Source organism: Silene latifolia, chromosome Y, assembly GCF_048544455.1.
Source record: "Silene latifolia isolate original U9 population chromosome Y, ASM4854445v1, whole genome shotgun sequence".
In the NCBI taxonomy this organism is placed as follows: Eukaryota; Viridiplantae; Streptophyta; class Magnoliopsida; order Caryophyllales; family Caryophyllaceae; genus Silene; species Silene latifolia.
The window spans coordinates 62183176-62205915 of NC_133538.1; the positions used below are offsets into that span (position 1 = coordinate 62183176).

General features: G+C 38.0%; 2 long non-coding RNA genes across 5 annotated transcripts; one reads left to right on the forward strand and one right to left on the reverse strand.

Annotated features, from left to right (window-relative positions):
• Positions 1-6678: 6678 nt before the first annotated feature.
• Positions 6679-11850, reverse strand: LOC141627456 (uncharacterized). 2 transcript variants are annotated; one of them, XR_012537019.1, is made up of 7 exons: positions 11513-11850; positions 11291-11356; positions 11103-11146; positions 9716-9805; positions 8464-8549; positions 7310-7377; positions 6679-7005 (listed from the first exon to the last, which is right to left on the reverse strand). It is a non-coding gene; the product is annotated as an uncharacterized LOC141627456 (long non-coding RNA). The 2 variants fall into 2 exon arrangements; XR_012537018.1 differs by having other exon boundaries at positions 6688-7005; positions 11103-11203.
• A 405-nt stretch (positions 11851-12255) lies between these two features.
• Positions 12256-14925, forward strand: LOC141634211 (uncharacterized). Of its 3 annotated transcripts, XR_012538966.1 has the most exons (4): positions 12256-12625; positions 13774-13902; positions 14010-14076; positions 14190-14925. It is a non-coding gene; the product is annotated as an uncharacterized LOC141634211 (long non-coding RNA). The 3 variants fall into 3 exon arrangements; XR_012538967.1 differs by having other exon boundaries at positions 13977-14925; XR_012538965.1 differs by having other exon boundaries at positions 12261-12625; positions 14010-14925.
• Positions 14926-22740: the final 7815 nt, after the last annotated feature.

Sequence of the window (22740 nt, forward strand, 5' to 3'; positions counted from 1 at the left end):
GATTTTGCCTTAGGACATCCAGAGATTCAACTAACTTCCCCCTCACCAACACAACGTTGAAGAATCGACATTGCTTTGGAGTTCTTTTCGGCAAGTTTGAAGTCATTTTCATTGTAATTTCTTTCCTCTTTCGTTTTGGTGAAACCGTTTAAGATATCGGTTTCCTCAATAACAAAAGGTCCATTTTGGATGATGTTCCAACATTGATAGTCTATGCTTTTGATGTAATGTTCCATTTTGAGTTTCCACCATCCAAAATTCGAACCGGTAAAGACCGGGATCTTGGAGTGTTTCTCGGAATCTATTACCCACGAATCAAACTCTAAGGCGATTAGCCTCGATCAAGAGCACGAGGCTCTGATACCAATTGTTGAGTTTATGGATTCAAGTACCTAAGAGGGTGAGGGGGTGAATTAGGTACTATTTAAAAATTTTAACTTCAACTTTATCAATTTAAAGTGAGTTGTATGAACGAAAGAGATGAGAGTATACTTCGAATAATATTGCAAGATTAAACGAGTATTAAAATGAGTGTTTGCTGAAGTATGAAAGTAACAACTGTTCTGACTCTAGCTATTTGTCTGAGTTTATGGAGTACAGACTGCAGACCAAATGTGACAGTATGAGGAACTGTTACTTCGAAAGTTAAGCAAAGCAAAACAAACAAACTAAATAGCAGCGGAATAAAACAAAGAAGATCAAACACGAGATTTTTGAATTGGTTCGGCAAGAACTCAAGTGCCTACGTCCAATCTACTTTTTATTGATTTATTTTAGTGATCTACTCCGACTAAAAACCCGTACAATAAAAAGACAACAACCTACTCCGGTTGTGACACAAGTTCAAGAACTACTCCGTTCTTAGAACAAGCCAACTCGCAACCTACTCCGGTTGCCAAAGAGTTGAAGACTACTCCGTCCTAAACTCTACACACATACTAAGAATGTTATAAGGATCAGGCTTCCACTAACTTATTCTTAAAAAGAATTGAGGTGGACAACTTTACAAGATCAACAATTCATAAGTGAGAGAGTCTAGTATATTAAAGTAACAGTAGCCATGATTGTAACACTTGAAGACTTTTAAAAACTTTGCAAAGTTAGGACTCGGTTTTTAAGCTTTGAAAAACAATTTGCAAACTTAGATTAAATCTCAGAAAAGTCTTGAAGAAATGAGAGGAGGAGGCACGCCTTTTATAGAGAGGAAGAGCAAGGGAGTTGTTAGGGTTTTGAGGGTCAAAGACCATCACATGTGATGAGTCTCAACAACTTCCCAAACTTGCACCAAAGAAGGTTCTTATTCAAAAGGCAAAAGAGAGAAAGAGTGTTTGAAATTATCCAAAAGAGATCATGCAATTTCAGAAAACAAATAAGGGAAAACAAGTCACATGATGACAAGTTTACACAAAAATGGCAAAAAGCATTTTTTGTTTTATGAAAGACCAAAGGGTAAAATTTGCACAAAGAGGAAATATTTTGAAATGATAATTACTTAAACCACTTTTTCTAGAAGGCCAAATCCTTGAAAAAAATCTGAAAGTTATCTTTCAAAGTGTAAGACACGTAAATGGCTTTTGAAAGATAAGAAAGTGTTCAAGTGTTACGAATTGAGGCAACAGTCCAGGCTGCTGTTACTTGTAAAAGTAACAGTGGTCTTGACTGTTTCTATTACTATAAAATACTTTACTTTCTAATTTGTACATTGAATGACGCCTAGGACTCAATACAATTGGATGATCAACAACTCAACACTTCTTAATCCAAGCTTGATTTAACCATAAATCCTGAAAAGGTAAACTAAGATAACACACATCAAATGGGCATGTTATCATCAATCAAAGGAACCCAACAGTAAGCAATACGATTATTGAAAGCAAGAAACAAGCAATATCAAGCTTTTGGACGAGAAGCAGTTTTTGATTGACTAGCACCTCTCATAAAGGCAAATTTGATAGTTTTGTCCTGGTAGCAGGATACATTGAATGTGTAGAATAGCGATATGTTTTCTAAATGCCTAAAAACATATATTAAACTAAAAATGAGACTCCAAGATTCGACATGCAAGAAGTAGTCTTGGAGTACTAAATGAAACTAAAAACAGAAATAAAAATACATAAGCGGAAATATAAAATCTAAGGGCTCGAAGTGAAAGGACCACGCGCGCAATTCTCAGGGATTATGCGGCTAAAGTGTGGCTCTTTACATTCTCCCCCACCTAATCTGTTGCCACCCTCGGCGACACAAAAATCTCGAATGGCGGTTCAGTGAGACATCCTCGGTGAGCTGTGGCCGTCCATGCTGCATTGCGGTTTGGCTTTCTCGTTGCTCCGGCTCGTAGATACTTCTCGGTCCACACCATGAACGGATTCATCGTCCCTTCAAGAATAGAGTGCATTTCCTTGACGGTTAGACTACCAAACATCATGTCTTCCAAGTTTATCACTCGCCTGTGGTCATTGTGAAAAGTCCATGGTCTCGTTGCTCGAGCGGAAGCATCACGAGATCGTTCCAGGTGATGGCTCCAGCGCACCTTCACCTTGTCCATCAGCACTTCAGTACCTGCATTCAAAGGTATGTTAGTTCTCCAGGACGCCGCGCACTTCGGCGCGACCCCTTGATGGTACGAGGCCTTCTTGTTTGGGTCGACTGACCCTCAAACCAGGACGTCGATTCAGCACATCGACGCGGCCCCCTAATGTCACGAGGCCTTCTTCTTTGAGTCTCACGACCCTCATTGTCTACTCCCCTTTGAGGTGGTAGACTCTCATTTTGTCTGTCGGGCCACTTAGCAGCGTAGTTAGCCCGAGTCTTATTCACCCTCGGTTCTGCTAAACCATTGGGTACTCTCCAAGATTGCGTCCCCCGTGTCGGCGTCAGTATCACCCTCATTGCCGATATTCGAGGGTTCCCATTGTCCTCATCCCCATCCACGGTCTTCACTACGAAAGACCCCATCAGCAGCATCGAACCGTCACTTGGCTTTAACACTACTAATGCTCTCTGAAAGAACTGCACCCCGAATACTAACTTGAAATCGTCCAACGGGACGGTGGTGAAGTCGAGCTCCCCTGCCCATTCACCTACCCGAACCCGAACCGCAACCTTCTTAGCCACTCCTTGGACACGTCTCATCTTCCCATTAACTGGCTTCAGGCAGCTGTTGGCGTTGCTCAGAACTAGTCCCAACCGATCAGCTTCCTCTTTAGTCATGAAGTTGTGGGATGCACCCGAGTCGATCATGGCTCGTGCTTTCCTCCCATTCACCATCAAGTCCACGTACATGAGCCCGGTGGATTTCTTGGCGAGGGGTTCTTCCAACTTCCCCATCGTGCTTATCCTCCGTAGTGAGCTCATACGCAGTTGGTCTTCCTCATCCCCCGAGTCTTCATCATACTCTTGGTGATAGCCGGCCAGCGCCCCGTCAAGACGCTCTTGAGCCCCCTTTGGCATCTTCTGAATCACCTCGTTGAACTCGGCCTTGTTGGGACATTCGGCCATCCTGTGAGGACCCTTGCACACAAAGCATGCGAACGGTTTCTTTGTTGTAGACGCAATTGAGTTTCCCACCTTTGAAGATAAGCTTGTGGGCGAGTTCGAACTGCTCGACGCTTGAGCTTGGCTCCCCTGTGAGCGAAACCGACTGTTCCCAACCGAAATCGAACTAGCTTGTGGCTTCCTTCCATTGAACCCAATTTGAGGCGCACCAGTATTCTCCGTTAGTGCCACATCTCGAGGTACCTCTCGCTCCCCGTGGAAATCAAGAAGACGCTCCGCAGCCGATATGGCTGAAGATAGAGTCTTAGGGTTCTGTCTCATTACCTCTTATTGAGCCCAACTTTTCAATCCATTGACGAACTCGAATGTCCTGTCCGTCTCAGTCATTTCCGTGATCTCGAGCATGCACACTGAGAATTCCCTCACATAATCCCGGATTGATTTGGTGTGCTTTACTTCCTTCAGCTTCCTCCGAGCGACAAACTCGGTGTTCTCGGGGTAAAAGTGATCCTTCAAAATCCCCTTGAAGTCGGTCCATGATGTTAGCGTGATCGTGCCCGCTTCGATCTCCTTGTACCTAACCTGCCACCACATCTTGGCATCGTCCACCAAGTACATGCTTGCCGTGTCGACCTTCCATTCTTCGTCGAGCCCACTTACTCGGAAGTATTGCTCCATATCGAAGACGAAATTATCGACCGCTTTCGAATCTCTCGCCCCATCGTAGGTGCGAGGTTGGGGCACCTTCACCATACGGCCCCCTAATGATTTCCCGTCATTGGCCACCGCTTTCAAGAGCGTGGCGCAAGTGTTCTCTAGCTCCTCGATCTTTCGATGGAGATGAATGATTTCTTTCGACTGATCATCGGGGATTGCCTCACTGATCGCTTGGATCCGGGTCTCCATCCCGATCATTGTTGACTCGAAGCCACTAACCGTCTTTTCCAACTCCTCGAGGCTCTCCCCCATTCGGATCACGATGCCCTCGAGTTTTGGAAGTTTATTGTCGAACGCGTCCTCTAAGTATCCCACTCGTTCCTCCATACTTTTGCCCATTTTCTCGATTCCGATGAACAAATGCGGCTTGCAAAAACCCGTCCGAAGACCGGGCTCTGATACCAAATGTCACGGTCCGGTACTTTTGTGGTGTGCAGCCTTGCCCAACTCTAGGGCAAGAATGCAAGCAACAAGGGTCTCGTACTAGTGAGGGATCACCCACTAGCACGTTTCTCGGGACTCGGGGTGTGTGTCGGGAATCCTAGTCACGATTATCAAGTCCGGCACATGAAAGTAATAAAAGTAAGCAATACGATTATTGAAAGCAAGAAACAAGCAATATCAAGCTTTTGGATGAGAAGCGGTTTTTGATTGACTAGCACCTCTCATAGAGGCAAATTTGATAGTTTTGTCCTAGTAGCAGGATACATTGAATGTGTAGAATAATGATATGTTTTCTAAATGCCTAAAAACATATCTTAAACTAAAAACGAGACTCCAAGATTCGACAGCAGGAAGTAGTCTTGGAGTACTAAATGAAACTAAAAACAGAAATGAAAATACATCCGCGGAAATATAAAATCTAAGGGCTCGAAGTGAAAGGGCCGCGCGCGCAATTCTCAGGGATTATGCGGCTAAAGTGCGGCTCCTTACACTACACTACCCACACGAGTATTGTTGCTTGTGAAAGTCCTAGACCCCTAATTAGACTCCTCTAACTAGTTACTAAATTACATTTTAATTTCATGGTTAAAGGATCTAGTACATGCATGCAAAAATAAGCCTAATACGAGAAGAAATCATATTCCTTACATTGGGTGAATGGCAAATGAACACAACAACTATCGTTGTTGTTCTTAAGCTGCAAAATAAAGTGGAAGATCCTCCAACCTTCTTAGCTCCCAAATTAGAAAGCCTCCTTCTAATTGCACCCAAAATTTTGCCCCAAATATTCTACAAATATTAACTAAATATTGTTTTGAACAAACCCTTGAGTGTGTTGTTTTGAACAATTACAAGTCAAAAATTGTGAGCAACAATTGCCCATAATAAGGCCCTATGGCCGGCCAAGGAGAGAACGGGTTTTTCACGAGTGTTGCCGGGTCATGGAGTGCCTGTCAACTTGTCAAGGGCGCTTTGAGTGTGTTGTTCAATGAGCATGCTTTTTTGTCTAATCTATGCACATAATTATCATGGGTTAGGGAAGCGTGAAGCATGCTTAAAGGGTAATTTTGTCTAATCTATGCACATAATTTTTGTCCTCCTTTTTCTCTTCCCAACTTTGGTCCATATAACCCTTAAATGGGTCCATTTGATTTTAATATTTGTCTTACAAATACTTGTAAATCACCCACTTTATTATCTTATACTCCCTCCTATTCATTTATTTTGTCCCTCTTTCCTTATCGAAGCTAGTTGGATTTTTGTCCCTCTTTCCTTTTTTGGTAACTTTTGTGTGGTCCAAATTTAATTACATGTGGGTAGAGTGGAACAGAGTGTTTTGTGTGGTCCAAAATCATTTTCTTAATTCTTGTGCAAAATAGAAGGGGGACAAAATGAATGAATAAGAGGGAGTATAAAAGTGTTACCCATAATGTAATTATATAACACTTCTCAATTGTATATATACATATCTACATATATATATAAAACGTACTACACTAATCAAATTAGTCGATTAGTACTATTTTATTGTATTAACAATTAATCACTAAACTTCGTCTTATTTAATCGTATTAATATAAGACTTAGAATTAATCAATTAATTATCATATAATCGAATAATAAATTCCATTGGCATGAGTTCCAAACTCAATATCTCTATAAAACTCATTCGACTAACTTTTAGTCAATAAATCAAGGGACTAATTAAACTGTATCATACTAGTTGTTGTACGGCGCTTCACGCACCATACCCCAAGATATTTATATCAATGTAGTTTTATTCCTTGAGCATAGCTAAATCATGAAAGTCGTTACGAGAAACACACGCAACTGAGACCTTTTTTTGTCACCATCTATGAAAAAGTCAAAACACAATTTTGGGTTGGTTATAAATATAGATGTTTGTCTATGAAAGGTTAGATCCACATTTATCACGGTTTTAATCGATCCATTACAGACCCGAGGCTCTTTTCTCGAGTGATGTAATCGGAGTAAAAACATAAAAAACTTAGATTTTCATCATTGTTTGAAAAAACTTAGATTTTGGCATTCAATATCAATAATCTTAGCCTCTTAGGTGAATTTGCACATGGCCCAGAGATCGAAAACTAAGTTTAAACTACATTAAAAGTTTTGGTTCATATGTTATAGCTTATAGTACAAACAAATTAAACATCCAACTAAAAATGTGAAATTTGTCAACGGCAATTTTGCATTTTTGCTACCTCCATATTCCTGAATCTCTTTTTCCTATCTTCTTCATGGCTCGACATCAACTTCATCATCCTCGTCTATCTTACGTACTACGGGACTATGGGTAACCTGCAAGTCTGCAACATACCTTGGCCACTTCAAAATAATTTGGGTAAGGTTAACATCCAACAAGCTGGAAATATCTAGTGCATCTAATAAATGGTTTGAGAAAAACAAGGATCACTCGTATATTTTCATGAACTTACAAACTCAAAAACGTCCTTACCTACACTGTTGTATAACATGCAAAACAACTTAAATTTAACAGAGTTTATTTCTAATAAGGAGTTATTAATGTAGTTTAAATTCACATTAAGAGCCGGTGATCAGTGACACAAATGATCATGGATTCTTTACTTGTACATAGTAAACTAAAAGAACATAGATTGAATAATCTTACCTCAAAGAAAGTATTACCGTATCCTCAGAAGTGCGTTCTGAAGATTCAAAGCTCTTAGCTGCAAGTTCCTGCACAAAAACGTCTAAGTTCACTGCCTGTCTCCAGAAATTCATACTGCCAGTCTGCCACCAGTCCACCCACCATACAAACCAAATAACCAATAATGGTAGATGAGAGGATTTAACCAGAATGACAAAGATGAAAACTTTAACTTGTCTCAAAACAAAACCTTCTCTAGATGTTGTTCAGGTCACGCAAGACTTTAGTTAGAAGTGGGGGTTCGTTTCTTATTGTCATACACCTATATTATGCAAAACTCTCATGTTTTTGAGCTTAAATAAAGGCGTCCAACTACCATAATGTCATACGCAATGTAACATAACAGGTTGTGCACAAAACAAACCACATTGTATGATACTTTAAAGGTGACAACACTACCTTATCTTAAACTGAAACTAAGTTGTCTTACTAAAATGGACCTACATGGCTACATTGGAGCCAAAATGAGCCAAAACCTAAGAAGGTGAAGAAAGCAACAGATAAAGACCCACATAAATAGCTGCATTTTAGCTAATAGGTTACTTTATGCCCACAAATACAAAACTGAAATTAAATAAATCAGATAAATAGGCAGGTATTATATAAATTAATAACAATAATGAAACTCAATCACATTAAAAGGAGCCCACTAAACCTGGATGAACTTACTCCTTAAGATCAAAATATTAAACATATAAGAGCCCATCAAATCCTTATGAACTTACACCTCGGTAGAACTTGTGAACCATTTAATCCTTTACTAGGAGAAACTTATGAGGTATATTATCCCTGAATTACGAGGCAGAATGGCAGATTATCCCTCTCCTTCTCCCACCTATCCTCCCTTTCCCCCTCTTGCTCTGTCTCCATGTATGCTAAATGTTTTTCTCCTTGATTTCTACTATCATTTAAGACTACCTATAAGGTTGATAATGAATGGCCACGAAAATACAACAAACACGCATCAAACTTGTGAGTACTTCTCAATTTTACTTGAAAAGAAAAAATACTTGATCAGGAAACACCAGCAAACTGTTCAGCACCAAACTGTGAATCCGCGGTACTACAATCATAGACACGAGGAATAACTAATATTGTATAAGAGAGATGCATACCCCTTTATTTTGCAATATCTCAGCAATGCAATGCAATCCATTTATGTACTTCATGCCACTTGATTATAATGTTTCTGCAGCTTAACCTAATGGGAACAGATCAACATAAGCAAGAGGGCAATAATCAAACAGAATATAATAACAACAACAAATTCCGATTCATGTCCATAAAATGTGACGAAGTTTTTATGCTGGCTGCCACAGACCTACCGCAACCCTCCTCCTTTATCCGGGCTTGGGACCGGCAGCGAATGCCCGAAAACACTCACAGGCGGAGTTAGAATATAATATAATATACTATTGTAATAAATATATAGACGGGACTATGTCACAAAACAAACCATTTAGGACAAGTTGTAGTGTGATATAATACATTATCCCTTTATTTGATATCTTTCGAGTCCACTAAGTACTCGATTCTGATGACATCCATGGTCAGGACTCAGGAACTAAGAAGATAAGTACATCAGTACATGCCATGTGATCAGAACTTAGGCAAGAAAAAATTACACCTCTATATAAACGGGACTGTCACAAAACAAACCATTTAGGACAAGTTGTAGTGTGATATAATACATTATCCCTTTATTTGATATCTTTCGAGTCCAATAAGTACTCGATTTTGATGACATCCATGGTCAGGACTCGGGAACTAAGGAGATAAGTACATCAGTACATGCCATGTGATCAGAACTTAGGCAAGAAAAAATTCATGACACGACACCTCTATAAAATAGAAATAATTTCTTCATACCGCCATGTCAAAAAGAAACAAAATACGATTTTAAACTCAACTCAACATGAACATAGGAGTTAAAAGAGAATAAATAGTTCAGTTGTTTACACTTAAGAGCAGACGTATTCCAACCATTATGGGAGAAAACTACACAAATGATGTGTTATACACTTACACTTCCCAAGTAAAATCAACAATAGAGAAGAAAAGAGAGAGCCCGACATAAGCAGAATCCCTCAAAAGTATCCATCAGTAAGGATGGTTAATTGTGAACCACGAGAGTAAATTCACAGATTTGTTCTTGATTCTTCAAAGAACTCAGGTTAAGGGTGGGGTTAGTCAAGTTCCAGAATAGAGTAGATAATCTAGTTGAGCAAAATTATTCACCAAACGTAACCAGTGTTTTAAGGCACTTCGGATTAAGACATGACATTCTTACACTACACCTCTTTGGATAAGATCATGGCTGATAAACAACACAATCACGGTAATATCATCATGAAAATATCGTCTCACTTGTCAATTTTTTGAAGATTCGAGTACCACAATTTTCTTTTTCCTAGCAGCTTCATGTAGCACAGCTTTGACAATCCATCTAGCGCATCCCTGCAATCAAAGACGTCAAATATGAGTCACAGATATCAACACCAGATAGTCATGAATTGAGGAGAAAAGGCAAAACTCCTGAAGACGCCTGGATAAATTAAGGATACATCAAACCAAATACATCCCCGGATCCTCCCTTAAAGTCCATTCTGAGCTCTAATTTGAATGGTTTTCCTTGGACTTTCTCGTCTTTTCCCTTTGTTCTGTTTACATTCTCTTCCTCACATCATTTTATGACTAAGACTTCATGGTTACTTCTGTTGAGAGTGCCGCTATGTCTCTTTTTGTGAAAAAAAAAATACATGGGGAAATTATAGTTGCAGAGCGAAATAGCACTCTTCTAAGTTTAGATATTAATCAACGGATTAAGAAATTACGGTCTCTTAAATCTATGCAAGATTAAAATTCTTAGGCGTCTAGCTCAATTCGCACACCAAATTATAAGACAAGCATATCATCTTCAAAACTTTCTATTAAACAATTAGTTTGAATTTTCAACAGAAGAACATTACATTCCTACTGGAAATAGAAATATAAGAAAGGTAAACAAATGAGAGGAAGATTAAATCTCCGTTGTTTTTCTCCAAAGGCACATTTATCTGCTAAATTGGTATCCTAAAGATGAAGCATACCCTATAAAGAAGCAAACGTGTTGTTCAAATCAACCTATTAACTAAATCCAACAAACACATATCACCAAAACTAACCACCCCAAAAAAATATGAACTATACACCAAATAAAAAATATAAAATTAAATACTAATGTTCTAACTTAAGGTGGGACACCACCGTCATAGCTACTAAACAAACAACGAATAATCTATCTCAACATCGTGTTAATCATAATCTGCGGAATCATCAACGCTATTTTTATAAGAATATAGGTATTCAATAACTACATAATGCGAAGATAATTTGAACAAAATCACACATAGACACTCTCCCTCCCTCCCCTACTCTCCCTCCTTCATAATGCTCTTCATCCCTCACTCGTCATGAATAGTATAAGAATATCAAATTTTTATAATTTTTAATAATGTGTAAATAAAGATATTCACGTTGCAAAACGTGAATCGGCAAGTGTGATAAAGTAACTGTTACCTTTGGTGTAGTATGGAGGGAGTATTAGCTAGTGGCTACGTGCCTACGTCTTCTTGTGTTCTTTTACATCTCTTTTTACATGATGAAATAACACATCTCCTAGAACTAAAGGTAATGAGTATGAAGCAGATCTCCTTCGTTAGGGAGAAAAATGACAAAATAACTAAAATGCTGTAACTGAGAAAAGGTTGCTCACCTGTTATTTGAACTTGACGATGATCTTGAAACAATAGCACATAACTGTCAATCAACCGAGTATAGAATACGTAAAAGAGAATGGACATCAAAATCAATGATCTGAAGTAAATGAAAGAGGGAAATTGATCAAGAATCAATGATGAGTTGTATATTGAAAGAGGGAAAATGATCGAGATTCAAAGATACCTTGTAAAAGAGAATGGACATAAAAACCCACTTTAGTCCTGATTCTCCGATCCTTCCTCTTATCACCTGTTACATATGTAGATAGTAAATGAATCCAGAGGATTGAATGAAGCGAGTATTAAAAACAATCCTGTGAGTCACATATTCCAGAAAGACAAGGTACAAACGATAAAAGATAATCAAGATGACAAGATGCTTTGAGCTATTTGTATTGCCACTTACAACAGTAACATTATGACAGAGTTTTGAGGCCGAGTTAACATAGCAAATGACATGAAGAGTATCAATCGAGAACCAGGACTATAGCGGAGTTCAGTATACTATTCTATATTATTCAAGCAGGCTAGTTCCATAAAACACTAAGGGTCCGTTTGGATACAATTTTAGGAGGGAAGGGGAGGGGAGGGGGAGTGATGGGAGGTGAAGGGAGGTGAAGGGAGGGGAGAGAAGGGGAGGGCAAATGGGATGTGAGTGTTTGGATAACAAAAATTATGAAGGGAAATGGAAAGGGAGGAAGGAGGGAGATGAAGAATGGATGGAGGATTTAAGGATGTTGGTGGTATAATTAATTAAATAATGTTTCTTTCCAAATCTTGCCACCCTTGAAAAGATTATACTTTGTTCTATAGAAGGAAAAATAAGTCCTCTCATTTCTCTCCCCTTCCATTTCCTTTCTCCCATATTTTTTATCCAAACAAAGGAAATTGAATTCCTCCCTTTCCCTCCCCTCCCCTTCTCTCCAATTCCTTCAATCCAAACGGACCCTAAGGGTAAAAAAACTCATTATATTAAGAGACCTTGTAAGAATTTAGAAATAAACCAATTACTCCCCCCCATTCCGGTCATTTGTTATTTATTTCCATTTTAGGCTGTATCAGTGAATTGTTATATATTTCTATTTTTTGGTAAGTTTTCTATAGTTATAATAAAAGAGAATAGAGGTGTGACACTACCTTGAGAGTGTTTATGTCCCTAGCTGACGTCATTATTTACGGAAATGCCATAGAACCCATTATCTCAGCTTCCTGCCTTCCTCCTTCCCTGTTTTTATCCTCATTCACCGTCTTACATTTTTTCCCCAAATATTATCCTCATTTTTCCTCACAAAAACTAGGCCCCAATATTCAATTATACCCCTACTATCCAAATGATCCAATTCTCTCTATTCAATTTCCAAACCTTCTGTTCTTCCCCAAATCACTAAACCCTAATTTCAGAAACCCAGTTTTTATCCTTCTTTTCTGGGGTACGATATGGGAGACTTCAACAACGATGCCTTCTTGCGCTGTTAAAAAAGTTGTCCAGAACCGCGCCAATGTTCTTCAGCTCAAAATGGTAACATCTTCATTAAATTGTTAGATCTAATACACTGTTAATTAGGCTTAGCTATTATGATTTGCTGTTTGTTTAGGGTTAAAATTTCCGTTTATTTTAATTTACTCTCGCATCTTCAAATTATTTTCTGTTGTTTTGACTGATTTTACATTGCCGATTCGATAGCAAAAATGTTATGTTAGGTTTTCGCATTCATGATTTCTGTTTATATTGAATGAGGTGATTTGTACTACACGTGATTATATAGTTTAATTCTGTATTTTTTTGCATCTTGTAGTTATTTTGATGTCGTTGAAGTAATGAAGGAATTACCTATCTTACGTATCCGGTGGGTTGAAGGGGAGAAAAGTTAGAATTTTTAATTTCTTTAAATTTTGATTATTATTCGAAGTCGGAAACCTTAGAAATAAGAACGATGAAGTAATGAACCGACTGATTAAAATTTGTGGGATCTGTTTTTTACACAAAAACTCCGGAGAGACGGTCTCTCAATAGCGTTACTGAAAGACCTCTCACATGATGGAGTGAGGGACCCACTGAATTTTTTTTTCCTATTATGTCTCTCACTAAATTACTGAGAGACGGTCTCTCATGAGACATACTTTTTTTTTTTATTAGAAAGAAGAGAGATGATGGTTGTGTTTAGAGTAGACTTGCGTTAAGTATTATTGATGAGAAGAAGCCAACTTTTAATGGTGAATAATTAAACAAATTTATTGAGAAGAGGAAAGTATAGGAGAAGGCAACTGAAAATTAAAACGGAATGGCAAAATAGTAATATGTGATGTTCAAAATGGTAAGATCTTCATTAAATTGTTAGATCTAATATACTATTAATTAGACTTAGCTATTATGATTTGCTGTTTGTTTAGGGTTTGATTGAAGGCTAATGGTTAAGAAATAAGATTGAATTGGGGATTTTTTAGGGGATTTGCGAGCTGGAAATAATATACCTTAACTAATTTTAATTTTCGTGATTTATCAGGTTAATTTTTATGGTACATTTTTACTGTTGGCCCGTTTAACAATTCAGTTACATACAACTGTTTTAGGCAATACTTTGTACTTATGTAGTGTTGTGAATCAATAGTTAGAGCCCTTAGAGGTGATTATTGAATAGTTACGATTTTTTTTTATTTTTTTTGTAGATCTCTGTATAGATTGAGCAATCTCACCCTACTTGTTTGACGAACAACTTGCTGAAGTTTTTTGAACCTCAACCTCCCTTGGAATTCAAGCCGCCACCGCCTGAGAAGAGAAATGTCCTCCTTATACAGGTGAATAACCACTTTTCGCATGGTCTTAGCTTATCTTATATGGCAGCAAGCTGATTGGATCTGTTTTCTGTTAGAAAGTGAAACTGCTGATTTAGTTTCCGATATAGGAATGCGCTCAATTTGTGAAACTTTTTGCTGAACCTGGGGATCCCTGCCAAGGAGGCTGAAACTTCGGTATGTTGGCACTTGGCACTTGCTTATTTTGCCAGCATTTTTCGATGAGTTATAAATGTTATTTCCATATACTGATCGTACAATCGCCTATTTTCGTATGTTCGTGCTTAAAGGAGATGATTTGTGGTGTTCATAGTCTATCCTTGGAGCTTAAAATAATCTCATTTGAGTGTTGTCAGCATCAGTTCTAAGCTGTAACCTGTCTGGGATGATCTCCTCATATTGACATGTATATGTTGTATAGCTAGTGTATCATACATATATTGTTGATATCACGATGATTTTCGAAGCTTGGCCATGCTGATGGTGCCCAACTACTCACCGCTCACGCCTACATCGACGTGCCTTCCCTAGACCCTGTTTATCAAGCCATCACAGTACCACCACGATGTTTTTGCTTCTGTAGTTCTGCCATGGTGAGAATTGAATGAGCAATTTGACGCAGACCACGACGGTGATGATGATCAACATGATAGTGCTCTTAGAGTTGGTGTTGGACATCCTTTATGACATTGTTTAAAATCAACTTGATTTTTTTTTTTGTGTTTGGGAAAGATTGGAGGTCTGGGATGTCGTTCTATCCCCCCTTCCATGTTTTCCTTCTCTTTTTAATTTTATTCATTTCTTTCATTTTTCTTTTGAAAATAAGAAATGAATTTAATTTGATCTTTTTTTTTTGAGAGGCTGTGGCGATTTTGATATTCCTTTTGTAAAGGAGTAGAATTCTTTAGCTATCTTGTTTACACCACCATGTTGTTACCTTTTGTAACCGCCAACCATCGTAGTACTACCTTACACAATTGATTCTCTTTATTCAAAATTAATGGGAATATTTCGATTTCTATTTATCTCCACTTTTCTCTGTTATGTATTTTCATGTTTACTGAAAATTGCTCCTCATATTATGATATATTAACCTATTGCATCAGGTGATTTACTTATTTAAGCCAAGCGATTTTCTCTTAGGTGGGATTTGGTTTTGTTTGCTTGATGTCACTAAGATTGTGTGCGAGTTCATATTTTGATGAAATTTTGGTGGAGTTAATTAGTAAACAAAATTGTGGTCGCAAGACACAACTACTGACTAACATGTGTTCAAATAATTGCCCCAACTAATTCTATTGCTTTTCTTTCATATCTGGTGGTTGTATTTTTTTTAAAATGTTGATTTCTCCAGATTAAAAATACACTACCAAAAAAAAATGTCGCACAATATTTACCAATGAATGTTAAATATATCAATTTTGACCTTATAAAAATCCGATAATGCAATAAAACTTTCGAAATAATTAGTAAATTACTTTCGTACATTAGAAAAAGCAAGAGTTTACCTATTATTCAATTAACGACAAAATTAAAATAAATCTAATCTAATAAATGAAAACAATATTATTTTTATTAAAGGCAAATTATTTAAATGTTTTATAAACAATATTTAAACCAAGATAATTTATTTTCAATGAGATACATTGAAAAAATTCAAAATAAATTTGACATAAACTTAGAACCTTTATTATAGTCGGCAGATCTACAAATTTGAAGCTCTAAACAGCAGAATGACAAGATTTTTCCCACCGAAATTGTTTCAAAACACAGTTTTCATATAAATTAGATTAGAGTTAGAATGAATCGACGGATGAGGCCGACTGAGGTGAAGGGAGAAGGAGATTGTGAATGGAGGGAGATTGAATAAGGTAGTGGACAAGGGGTTATAGACTTATAACATTATAGGCAGCGAGCAATTTTGCTGGACATTTATGGAGGTGGATAATAAGGAAAATGGATGCTCTCCATTTCCTCTCACAATCTCCTTAAATAATTATTTCCTCTTTCATCCTCATTTTCCTTTATTTTTATGCGTAAATTTAGAACCGTTAGATGTTGTCAATATGCGATTCGGGCCATTAATAGGTACTTGCCTCTCCATTTCTTTTGAGAAAATGGAGAGAAAATTCGCTCGATAATAAGGGTAAGTGTAATTAGGTTAAAGTGAAATTGGAGTCTAAAGACAATTCTTAGTTTGGGCCAAGAAGCGATGGTCTTACGAAATACGCGGAGTACTTGATTTTAGATTTTATCTTAGGTATACTCCGTATAGAGTATTATCGTAGTTTAATTCGATTAATAGATTATAGATAAGACTGTATTATCCGTCTTGAACTTAAGATATGTTAAATATCACCCACATTGGTATATAAGACAAACCTTTTATCTTTTCAAATGCATTCTACTTTTGTCTTATTAATCTCATATGGGTATATTTGACCAGTCTTAAGTTTAAATGGATAATGCCCGTTTTAGCAAAAGAAATTTAATAGTTTTTTTTTATTAGTTTAATTGATTTATTTGTTTAAAACATTGTCAAATTATATTAGTTTGATTTAATTTATAATTAGTTGTTCAATTAACAATTTGTTTCTTCATTTTAGTTCTTAGTAATTTTATCATAATGGGTTTAATTTTAAACATAATTATGTTTTATATCCTTAGTTATTAACTTATCGTTTAGTCATCGAGTCAAGCGGGCTAGCTATGTTGGGTCGGTTTTTGGACCCTAAACTTACATATAATTTCAAGTTTGAATAGATCGGGTCATAGGGTAAAATTTAAATATTTTTTTTGGTACGCAAAATTTACATGTGTTTTATTCCTGGAAAAAACACGCGGGGTCGAGTCCACTCAATTATTTTCCTTCAATTAAAATAGTTTCGCAGAAAATAAAAAGGTAAACAAATCATTGAGGCAGAGGGAGTAGTTTATAGTTTATAGTGTTACACGAAGATTATTTTATTTTATTTTTGTATTTTCATATGTGAGCTTTGTTGGGGCTGGTGTCCTTAACAGTTAGTGCAAGGACTTATAAATCTCTAAAAGAATCAAAGTGCATACTTTTGGTATTATTATCAGTTGATCCACGTTTATCAATAACGGTTGGCTTGCTAGATAAGTTTGACGTTATTGTCATACAGATGGCGGTGATCAACTGGTCCCTAAAAGTCACACCTATAGGATACGTTTGAGAGATGTGAAGATGAAAATACAATCATGTTGATGCCAATTTTGACTAACCAGTTAGTCCGAGTTATTGACTAGTAATTAGTCAAACGTGATGTTGAGATATTTTATTTAATACGGATTAAATAAAATGGGCTAAGGCGAATTAAGCAGTTAATTCGTAAATTGAATGTAAACGATTTATATTCGATTAATGTATATTGAATAAATTAATTATACAATATCGTCTTTGTCGGACATGTATTAATACTTCAACTAACCCGTGTTATTAGTTGATATTTTAATAGCCGATAACCGATGACGATTTATAATAAAAACCGCGTTATATACATTTTAGCGAGACGAGTCGGATCACGAGTTAAATGAGGAGAAAGTGGAAAGCCCACTCCCTCCTCTAGTGACCATGGACCGAGGCAACAAAAGGAGAGCCTTCTCTCCTTTTGAAACCTAATTCATTTTTACAACAAAATTAGGGTTTTGGAGATCATTTCTCTCTGAAACCTAGATCTCACATCTGGTAAAAACTCACATCAAGTTCTCTCAATATTGCAAGGCAATTAGAGAACACATTTCTAGCACAAGGGCATATTCTCTGACGTTCTTGGGTGCAACAATTAGGAGGAGGTCTACTTTGATCTCTCATTGCCGAATTGCACTAGGACCGAAGGTTAATCCTTGCGCTTAATCGTTTTTCATTGTATTTCGTTTATGACCATATTTCACATGTTAAATTTACGTTATAGTCCTAAATTTAAAGGGTCTTATACGGATATTGCCCTACAAGTGGTATCAGAGCGAGGCCACGTAAATTTTCATTGTGATTTTTCATAAAACGATTTTGAAACGATTGTTTTTGTCTCGAAAACCGTGCCGTCACTTGTATTACATTTATTGTTTTTGTTTCTTTTTCGTTTTGTTCTTTTGCACATTGTTATTTTATACGGAGATTATAACAATATGTCAAGTTTTGTCAGATTGTAAATTTGTTTTGATGCGGTTTTGATCAAAATTGAGATGTTTTTGTTTCGTCAAAACTGTTTTCACGAGGGTTTCATGTTTTCAGAATGTTTTTGCCCTCGATCTAGCATGTTTCTACTCGATCGAGAGCCCTTCCTTGTTGTTTTGCTCGATCGAGTAATTGCGAGACTCGATCGACCTGTTTAAAACCCCACATTCGATCGAGAAGTGCTCGTACTCGATCGAGCAGATTTTTGATAAAAGCCCTCGATCGACCTCCGATCTTGTCGATCGAGTACTTTCGATTAGCATACCTCTCGATCGACTAGCAGATTCAGTCGATCGAGCCCTTTGTTCCTCGATCGAGCACTTTTGTCCCTGGATCGAGGGATTTTTGTTCGGGCGACTTTGAAAATTTATTCTTTTTGTTTTAAATTTTCTTTTGGCCTTAATATGTACTTTATACGGATATTGTACACTCGCTATGATTGTGAAACGGTTCACACACGTACCATTGAGTTATTTTAAAGCGTATTTAAAGTAACGGATTGTAATAGATTAAAATAAACTGATAGAAGCGGTTTTATCACATAAATTTTAATCGTTAAAACGGTGGTTTGGATAAATTTAACATAATTACGGAATTATGTCACGAATAAATTTGTTTTAGTTGATGCATTTTATTTATCGTTAATTTTGAATGTTTTTGAATGCTTTTATTACGTATTTATTTATTTTAAAACGAATTTGTAACTTAGTGTGGCCTTAGTAGAACGTGTTACCGTAATGATGGAACACGGTCTTGGTTGTATTTTGAGATCTCGTATCTCCGTTTTGGATTTTTCACTTGTAATTACAGTTTTTTTTTTGTATTTAGAATGTAAATAGGTTTATATTTGTAAATTTTAAATTGTAATTTTGAGAAGACCAAAGATGGAGATCGGATGTTCACTCCCGCTGCAAGGTCAAAGATGGAACATCAAGACAAGCTTTTCGGGTCCAACGGTGGATTCCAAAGTTGTATCATGTTCTTTTTACTAGGATAGGCCACACTAGGAATTTTATTTGCGTATTGCATTCTTTTATTTATTTTTCGTAACGATAATTTGCATCATATTCCGCCTAATACCAAACCACCTAATAATTGCATGAAAACTGACTCATATAGAGGTCACGCGTTAGTTTTCTATGACATTCATATGTCACACGATTTTAAGCCATCACCTAAATTAATTCATTCACGCAGACGCTAGTTATTTGTTCACTTAAAATGAATTAAAATTAAGTTGATGGGATCTTCCTCGTATAAACAAAATTGAGAACGGTCTTTATAGGTCAAACTCCAATGAGTCCCTTCTTCGTCGTTAGGCATAATATGACCCCTTCTACGTCGGGTAAGTTGGAACCGATTGACCTATTTTATCTCAACACTATGGTCACTCGTACGATCCTGTGATTATGGTGGACTATAGATAGGATTTACGGAAATCTATCGACCAAGAGTTCTTACGGAAGAATTAGCTAAACAGTTGGCTTATCAATTTACGGAAATTGAGTCTTGGGATCACTTGTATTATTCTTGAGGGAGATCAATTATGCAAGTGCAATGAGTCTAAAATGAATTTTAAATAGACTTAAATCACCTCGATGAGTTGCTTATTTCGGTTTTGTTTTTTCTTTCTTTTTCAGTGTAGAACACGATCAATTAAACTGCTATAACGAAATGGCTGGTCCTACTAACGACCCAATGCCAAGTGCCACATTGGACCGTGAGTCCTGGCTTCGGATCTTCATGAATCAGATGAATCAGTCTACTCGATCAAGAATGATGGATCAAACTTCGCGGATCGGGAGGCGGCATTACGGAATCCGCGCCGCCGACGGAAAGCTCAAATATCTAATTGAGCCCATCCCGCCAAACCCAGGTCCCACGGCTAGAGCTAATGAGATCGCCAAGTTTAACGATTTCTGTATGGAAGCGGGTGCGATTAAAAACGTACTCATTTTTGCAATGGAACCCAATTTGCAGAAACGCTTCATAGCCCATGGTGCAAACAAGATTTTCACCACGCTCACTAAGGAATTCTCGAAAGCACCGAGAATCGTGACCTATGAGCATACCACTCGCTTCTTTGATGCGAGACTCCGGAAGGGCCAACCGGTTAGCCCACACATTCTCAAAGCATGATTCGAATGTCGAGAAGTGGAGACGCTTGATTGTAAGATCAGCGAGAACATTGTGATTGACCGCATGCTTCATTCACTCCACGATGGTTTTGCGTTCTTTAGAGCGAATTACTATATGAATGATTTGAAGAAAAGCCCCATGAATCGCACTCCCTTCTCGTATGCACCGAGAAGGACATGAAGTTCGGTGGGAGCATGAAAGGATGTTCTCGTTGTGTCAAACAAGGGCAAGGGTAAGGGCAAAGTTCGACCGGGGCCTAGCAAAGAGGCAAACCGAAGTTTAAGAAGTCGGGTTCAGGTAAGAGTGGGCCTGGTGAGTCGAGCACCTCATCAGGCGCGACAAAGAGCAAGAATGAAAACATGGAATGCCATCATTGCCACAAGACTGGGCATTGGAGGCGTACATGTCCTGTTTATCATGAGGACTTAAAGGCGGGTCGCGTTAAACCTGTTGGTATGTCTTCATCCTCTTCTACTTTTATTCATATGATTTAGATTAACCACGCAAGTTACGGAACTTGGGTACTTGATACTGGTTGTGGTTCTCATCTGTGTAATCATGTGCAGGGGCTCCGAAACATCGAACCCCTCGTAAAGGGTGAGGTGGACTGCGTGTCGGGAATGGAGCACGAGTGGCTGCCGTCTCGAGGGGAACATACGTGATCCGCTTCCTAGCGGATTTGAGTTATTTTTATATAATCGCTATTATGTACCAGTCTTTCGAAAAACATTATTTCGGTTTACGCACTTGACAAACTTGGATTTTCATTTGTAATAGAGAATAATACTTGCATTTTCTCATTACACGATATGATTTATGGCAAGGCAGTCTCCATGAACGGAATTTATGTTTTAGATCAGACCACCGAAATATTACATGTAATGAATAAAAGGTTAAAGGTTGGTGACAAAGATCAAACGTATCTATGGCACTGCCGTATGGGACACATTAATGAGAAACGCGCGAAAAAAAGCTCATCAAGAATGGAGCTATCTCGGCCTTTGATTTTCAATCATTTGGCACGTGTGAATCATGTCTCATCGGTAAGATGACTCGAATTTCCTTCAAAGGTGTTGGAATGCGCTGGCCGACCTATTAGGACTCATACACACGGATGTATGTGGACCTATGTCAATCACCGCACGAGAAGGCTATAGGTATTTCATCACTTTCACGGACGATTTAAGTAGATATGGCTATGTCTACTTAATGAAGCACAAAAGTGAATCCTTTGAGAAATTCAAAGAATACCGAGAATAGGGCAGAACCTCTTGGGTAGAAAGATTAAAACACTACGTTCGGATCGTGGTGGCGAGTATCTTTCTCACGAGTTTGATCAACACCTTAAAGATTGTGGGATTGCCTTACGTTAACTCCACCCGGAACACCTCGGTTGAATGGTGTGTCCGAACGGAGAAATCGAACTCTACTTGATATGGTTCGATCCATGATGAGTCACACCGTGTTGCCTGACTCATTGTGGGGTTATGCTCTTTTGTCAGCCGCTCTAATACTTAACCGAAGTCCGTCTAAAGCTGTTGACAAGACTCCATATGAACTATGGAAGGGAACGGTCCCTAACTTGTCCTTTATACGGGTTTGGGGCTGCGAGGCTTATGTCAAGTGGAGACACGAGGATAAGCTCGGCCCGCGATCGGTCAAGACATACTTTATAGGTTATCCTAAAGGAACACTTGGTCATTACTTCTATTCGCCAACCGAACAACGTGTTTTTGTTGCGGCTAGTGCGACATTCTTAGAGAAGGAATTTCTCGAGAATGCAAAGAGTGATAGAACCTTCGAACTGTCGGAGATTCCAGAACCAAACACCGAGCAAATATTGGAGGAACCAATTCCTTCAATCCCGGCTGCGGTGAATATTCCTGAGGAACCTAGGAGGTCGGGAAGAGTCTCTATTCCTCCGGACAGATACATTGGTATGGTCGAGGAACATGACATAGATGACATTCTACTCTTAACGAGTAGTGAACCCGCAACCTATAAAGGTGCCATGACCAGTTCTGACTCAAAGCTATGGCTTGAGGCCATGCAATCCGAGATGGACTCCATGTATGAGAACAACGTATAGGATCTTGTTGACTTACCTGCCAAGGTTCGTCCCCTTCAATGCAAATGGCTTTACAAGATAAAGCATTCTGTGGAAGGTCAACAAGATATCTATAAAGCACGACTAGTTGCTAAAGGTTTCACCCAAGTGCCAGGTTTGCACTACGATGAGATTTTTGCACCCGTAGTCATGCTGCGTTCCATTCGGATTATCTTAGCGATTGCCGCTTTTCATGACTATGAAATTTGGCAAATGGACGTGAAAACCGCCTTCTTAAACGGCTTTTTGGAGGAAGAGTTGTACATGGTACAACCCGAAGGTTTCATCGATCCACAACATCCTAAGAAAGTGTGCAAGCTTAAGCGTTCCATTTATGGACTTAAGCAAGCATCTCGGAGTTGGAATCATCGCTTCGACCAAGTGATAAAAGAAAATG